We start from the raw sequence: 5553 nt of genomic DNA, 5'->3' as shown, positions 1-5553 counted from the left end.
GCCATTAAACCGAGAGTGGATGGGAGTACTATCTAACCTCAGATGATTAAAAAGAGACAACTAATTACAGAAGTATATTGACCTTAAAGAAGATATAATTTAATAAAGTACTGTGTGTAAAGGTTTGAGTGCATTAATGTTTGCTCAAGTTCAAGGCACACACAGAGATAAACAACTAAAACATAGATGAATCATGGAGGTATTAAAATTTGCTCTGTGATGAACTGGCGACCTGTCCAGGGTGTACCCTGCCTTTCGCCCCCTGACCGCTGGAGAGAGGCACCAGCTAACTCTCAAGCTCACCTTCATTAATATACAGCACCCTCAAAAATGACTGGTACCCCTGGTTTAGTTTCTGCAAAGTGCCTTAAAAATAAATGCTTGTTAAAATGTGGTGACCCTAAAATACTGCTGTTCTCCTAACACTGTCATTTAAAAGAAAAACAAAAAAAAACTACTGTACCATTCTTCCCGTTGCAGGCAAGATAAATCCGTCATCTTCCAGTCTTGATTGTAATAGTTAATCTATCTTTTTAGTAAAATAAATGTATTTACTGTAATCTTCTAGTGGTAAATGATCAGGATTGTTAATGTAAACAAAAGATTCTGGTTGGGACACTCCAGCTAAGTTTTAGGTATCTGAATCAAAGAGATGGGAGCTTGTTGGGTTTGTAAATGAATTCGATTTCAGAATCATGAGTCCGAGGTCTCCAGTAACCCAGATCATGTGTGAAAATGCTGTCTGCTGCTAAGAGCATCCCACAAATTGATAAAATCATCAGAGGCATTCAGATTAATTAATTCTTTCTATAAGTTTATTCTTTCTCCTCCTCTAAGGAGACGGTTTATAGATCAGGTCATTATCGCCTCTGGCACCAAATCAACTCTTTTAAACTTTTGTGACTGACTCAAAGTTGCTCTAATGAAATGAACCACCCCTGATTCCCATCCACTGAAAAATGAATCCTTTTTTTTTCTCCTTAAAATAGGTTTTGTTGTTCATTGTAGTTAAAGGTGACATTGAAGCGAATGTGTGTTTATGTGTTCTCTACAAAATAATCTGTTTGCATTACAGCTTGTATTCCAGTGGCCCCATTATATATTAGAAAAGCAATTAACAGTTCATTAAACTTCGAAGGTGTTAATACAAGTCATAAGACTAAGCCATCTGTCGGATTCTCTCCCAAGCTTGACTTTGATACCATCCGCTAGGCAGCGTTTCTGGACCAATTAAGACTAGATTTAGTCATTTAAATTTGAAAAAAAGAAAAAAAAAGGACATCTTCAGCTGGTTCTTTAATAATAGGCAAACATATGGTGGAGGTTTGGAAAATAATAATGAAGGACATAGCCTCCTTATTTTGGCTGATAAATATTTGGGAAGGAGGCAAACTGAAGCCTCAGGATGCAAAATGTGTCTCCCTTTAAACTCCGTACTCCATTTTAAATGAGACAAGGCGGGCGAGATAATGAGAAACAGTAGAAAAACAGCAGCTCAATAGAGATGGTGTGAACAATGACGGACCCACCTACTCATTTGCCATTTGTTGACTAAATAAATGTTTTGCGTTGGTCTCATCTGTGAACACACACACACACACAAAAATGAACAGGGTGAACATGATTCAATTCATCATGTTTCTTGAGGATTTTGTGAGATTTGCTCTCATTAGTGCCTCATCTGTCAGGAAGACATGCTGATCCTGGCTGGGGGAGAAAAAAAAAAAAGCCTCTCCTCACTTAATTGGGAGCTGCACATGTAGTGAAAGAGACACAGCAGTTATGTCAACCTTTTTACATCCCAAATTTATCTTCCAAACTCAATTCGTCAACATCCTAATTGGCCCTCACTTTATGAATCCTGCACTTGCTTCATCTCTGAGGATCTAAAACTAAATGGAGTCATAAGCTTAACAGATAAAAAGTTGAAATATGCAATGCTTTCCCATCATCCGTTTATATAAATCTCCAGATGAAAGATGGGGATTAGATGAATGTGTCTAGGGTGGCTGAAGGAGGAGGATACAACATTAAAGCCCTTCAGAGTTTATCAAATGCAGGATATGAGCTTCTACCTTACGGGGAATTATTTTCAGACTGTTAGTTATTAGGACAGTTTCCACGGCTGGTGGATATTTTTTGGAAAATACGTCAAGTGACGGTAAAACAGGTAGCATTGAATGTAGCCCAAATGGGTATTGACATTGTATTGAAGGTGGGGGCAAAAGAATGGTTCTCATTAGTCTTCTGTGAAGTCGTAATGGCAGATTGCCTCTTAGGGTCAGGGGATTGACAAGCTGTGCTCCCCCTCAGCAGATATCTGAGAGCTTTTTATTGGCTTCCTCTGCAAAAAAAACAAAAAAGAAAACCGGTTAACCTTGGTGATGGCTCTGATGCTGGAAACATTTCACAAAAAGTTCACTTGATCTTTAGTAACACAGAGCAGTTCAATTCTGTATTGCTCGGAAGTTTAATCGGCATCCGTATGTGGGCTAATGAGGTTTTTGAAAAAGCTGGGTGCAGGGAAGATGCTGGGTTTGTTGTTGTTTTTTTTTTTCTTTTTTCTTTTTGTCAGAAAAGTTTCTTTCTCCTACTTAATGAACAGGTGTCTACATAACACAGCCCACCCCACAGATGGCAGCATAATTAGCAGTCATTATGGTGGTCTTCGTGAAGAGCCGGGATCTATTCGGGCACACAGAGCGCCTAACCTCTTCACCTCCTGACAGGGCCCACAGGGGGCCGCTGACACGTGTTGTTCTTCGGAAGAAGCCAAAGGCCGAGTTCCTTTTTTTTGAGGTGTCATCCTGATGTGCTGCAAAGTCTGAGACATGTGTTCAAGGATCACAATGTCAAAGGACTCTACCTGGTCATGGTATTAATGAGCAAGAGAATCTAGTGAAGAAACACAGGACACCTCAGGATGGTAAAAAAATAAATAAAAAAATACTGCAATTGGGATGTCATTTTTGGAATTAAGGCAAACAAAAACGCTGATATAAATGTTGAGTAAATGTAGCCTAAAAAATCTAATCCAAGCAGCTGATTTTATGTTTTCTATCAAAGTTTTTGAGGCAAGAATCTCAATCGAGATGTTCGATTATCTAACAGCTGATACTTGCGCAAATTCAGTTTCATTTAATTTGCTATTCCCTGAAAAACCAGTGGCCCACATAGGCAGTACATTGTTTGTTATTGACTGTCAACTAAGAGTCAGCATCTGACCATTACTGTTATTGTTTCTGAATCTCCATGCCTTTCTTTCTCAGACTAAACAATTGTATATAGACGCGGTCCCCGCCTGTTTTGCGTCCTGGGTGAAGAGCCCCGCTGACACTCCTCTTCACCCGCTTGTCACACCTCCACCCAAGTAGTGGCGCAAAAAGTGGGTACGCAGCGCATGTAACGCATAGGGGCGCTGCACCTGAGGGGGCGTCAAAACCCCGTCTGGAGGGGGCGGCACGCCGATGATGCCTTCGCATACACTTCACCGCGCCCTTACGCTCCTTCACATGTAAATGTAAATGTAGTGAGTTTTACCTTTCACGCGTCTTTGTGTGTGTGTGGGGGGGGGGAATAAAGAAAGCGTTTTCTACGCTCCTTCACTCTTATGTACCTTCCTTCAGGGGGGGGGATTTATGTTTTTCGCATCCACCTGAATAAGATGTAGTTGCGCCCCTGCACCCAAGTTAAGTAATGCATTAGGCGCAGTCATAAGGGCGGTGGCGGAGGACCGGGGCAGGAGGGATGTCTCAACGTCCCACGTGGCTCTGATTTGGTCTCACAAATATTTTCAGATTTTTTATTATTATTATTATTTTCTTTAATATGACTTCTTTATGTCAAAACCTCTGCTGGGCTGTACGTGGATTACTTTTCAGTAAGCTTGCGTCTTAGCCTTTTTATGATACCAAACACTATTTGGCCAGGTTTTTTTTTTTTTTTTTTTTAATCTATTGAGTTTAATTTGACTCTGTGAAGATACTTTACAGTTATAAATGAGAGTGTTACTTCAAAATGGACCTGCGAAAACCTGACTTGAAGCTTATATGCCTGCTGTCTGAAAATGGTAGTCTAAAATCTCACTACAATTTAGTGCTGGCTTAATAAAAAATACTCAATGTAGGTTTAACTGACATTAAACATTGTGACACATTCATTACGAGAATCAGGGAAGTTATCATTCCTTGCAATATTAGATTATTTTATATATATATTTTTTTCATTTCAATATTTGAATAGCCCATAAAGAATTGCTTATCGTTTAGTTTTTCCCGTCTGAGGAATATTAAAGAAATTGAAGAACTGTATTATGATGTAGGAATGTTGAGACCTGTATCCAATGCTTCATGCTATTGTTTCCTTTTTTTCCTGGTCTTCTGCAGATGTTTGTGAGAACTTTAAAAATGCAGCAGCTCTGCTTTTGACACCTACAAGTAAGTATTCACATTTTAAATGTTCAACTAAATTTGGTCAATATTTGAATTTCTTTTTATCATGTTGCTATTGAATATTTATAGATTTGTTTTTTATTGAATGTGCAATAGTTTTTAAGAATTTACTTGTTTGCCAGAATAACTAACCTGAACTTAAAAACCTTTTCTGCCAGATGCAGAATACTTTTTCATCCTGTGTCACTTTTCTACCAGACTACGCCTTCTTTGTCAAACCATTTTATGGGTGCACATGTGCTGCGATCAATGATGAGGGTAAGTGGCTCTGTTTTCAATAGGCTTGTAATTTACCCTCACTTAGAAATGAATTCCATCTAATCTCATTGCACCATGTCAAATCGCAGCGCGACATGCTGTTTTATACTGTAACATTTGGTTATAGTGAAGCAGCTGACTGCTTCCCGCTCCAGCCCAACACCCTCTGGATATTAAAAGTCTGTATTATATGTCACTGAGACTGGATATGGCTTAAACACTGTGCTTTAGCTGTCTTTAAATATATTCAATAAGTTATCACACTTTCATTTCTTTTCAGATGTCTTGGATGACTGTGTCGTCGTGGTGATTCACTGTGATGTATTGCATTTTTTTTTTTTTTTGCCTTTTAAGAATCAAGGTTAAAAGGTAAAAAGCACAAGTGCAACTTTAGCAGTGAGACATTTAGTGAAACTTTGGAGAGCAACAAGTTAGCCTTATAGGTAATGTTAAAGTGCAAGCTGTTTTAATGCAGGAAATGTGCATGCTTACCTCACTGTGGCAGGTCAAATGAAGAGTAGCACACTTTGAACAACAACATTTCTAAAACCTTATTAGAACATCCTTGTGAAAGAAGGTAAACCTTTGAAAAATGTAAATTATTTCATTGTTTCGCCTGCATTCTTTCAAAATATTAGTTTTTCTTCAAAGCAGCAGAATGAAGCGGTTGGTGGGAGGAATAGTCTCCAGGTTGTTTGCACTCATAATTTACTCCTTGAAATCATAATGAGGCAACATCAGAGGAATGTAAGAAGTTCAGCTCCATTGCTACCCTCCCATCAGTGAGTCTTTATTACAGTATTGCTGCTGTTAAGTAGCTCACTGACTGGCTGACCAGCTTTGA

The 5553-nt window shown here is 38.8% G+C and overlaps 1 long non-coding RNA gene across 1 annotated transcript; it reads left to right on the top strand.

Moving 5' to 3' along the window:
- The first annotated feature begins 4616 nt into the window (after nt 1–4616).
- Nucleotides 4617–4972, top strand: LOC106959443 (uncharacterized). Its single transcript, XR_001427354.1, has 2 exons — nt 4617–4709; nt 4799–4972. It is a non-coding gene; the product is annotated as an uncharacterized LOC106959443 (long non-coding RNA).
- Nucleotides 4973–5553: the final 581 nt, after the last annotated feature.

The sequence above is a fragment of the Poecilia latipinna genome, unplaced genomic scaffold (assembly GCF_001443285.1).
Source record: "Poecilia latipinna isolate Pla-1442-1.1 unplaced genomic scaffold, P_latipinna-1.0 Scaffold53, whole genome shotgun sequence".
Lineage (NCBI taxonomy): Eukaryota > Metazoa > Chordata > Actinopteri > Cyprinodontiformes > Poeciliidae > Poecilia > Poecilia latipinna.
Note: the sequence above shows the minus strand (reverse complement) of the source record. Positions and strands in the feature narration are given on the sequence as shown.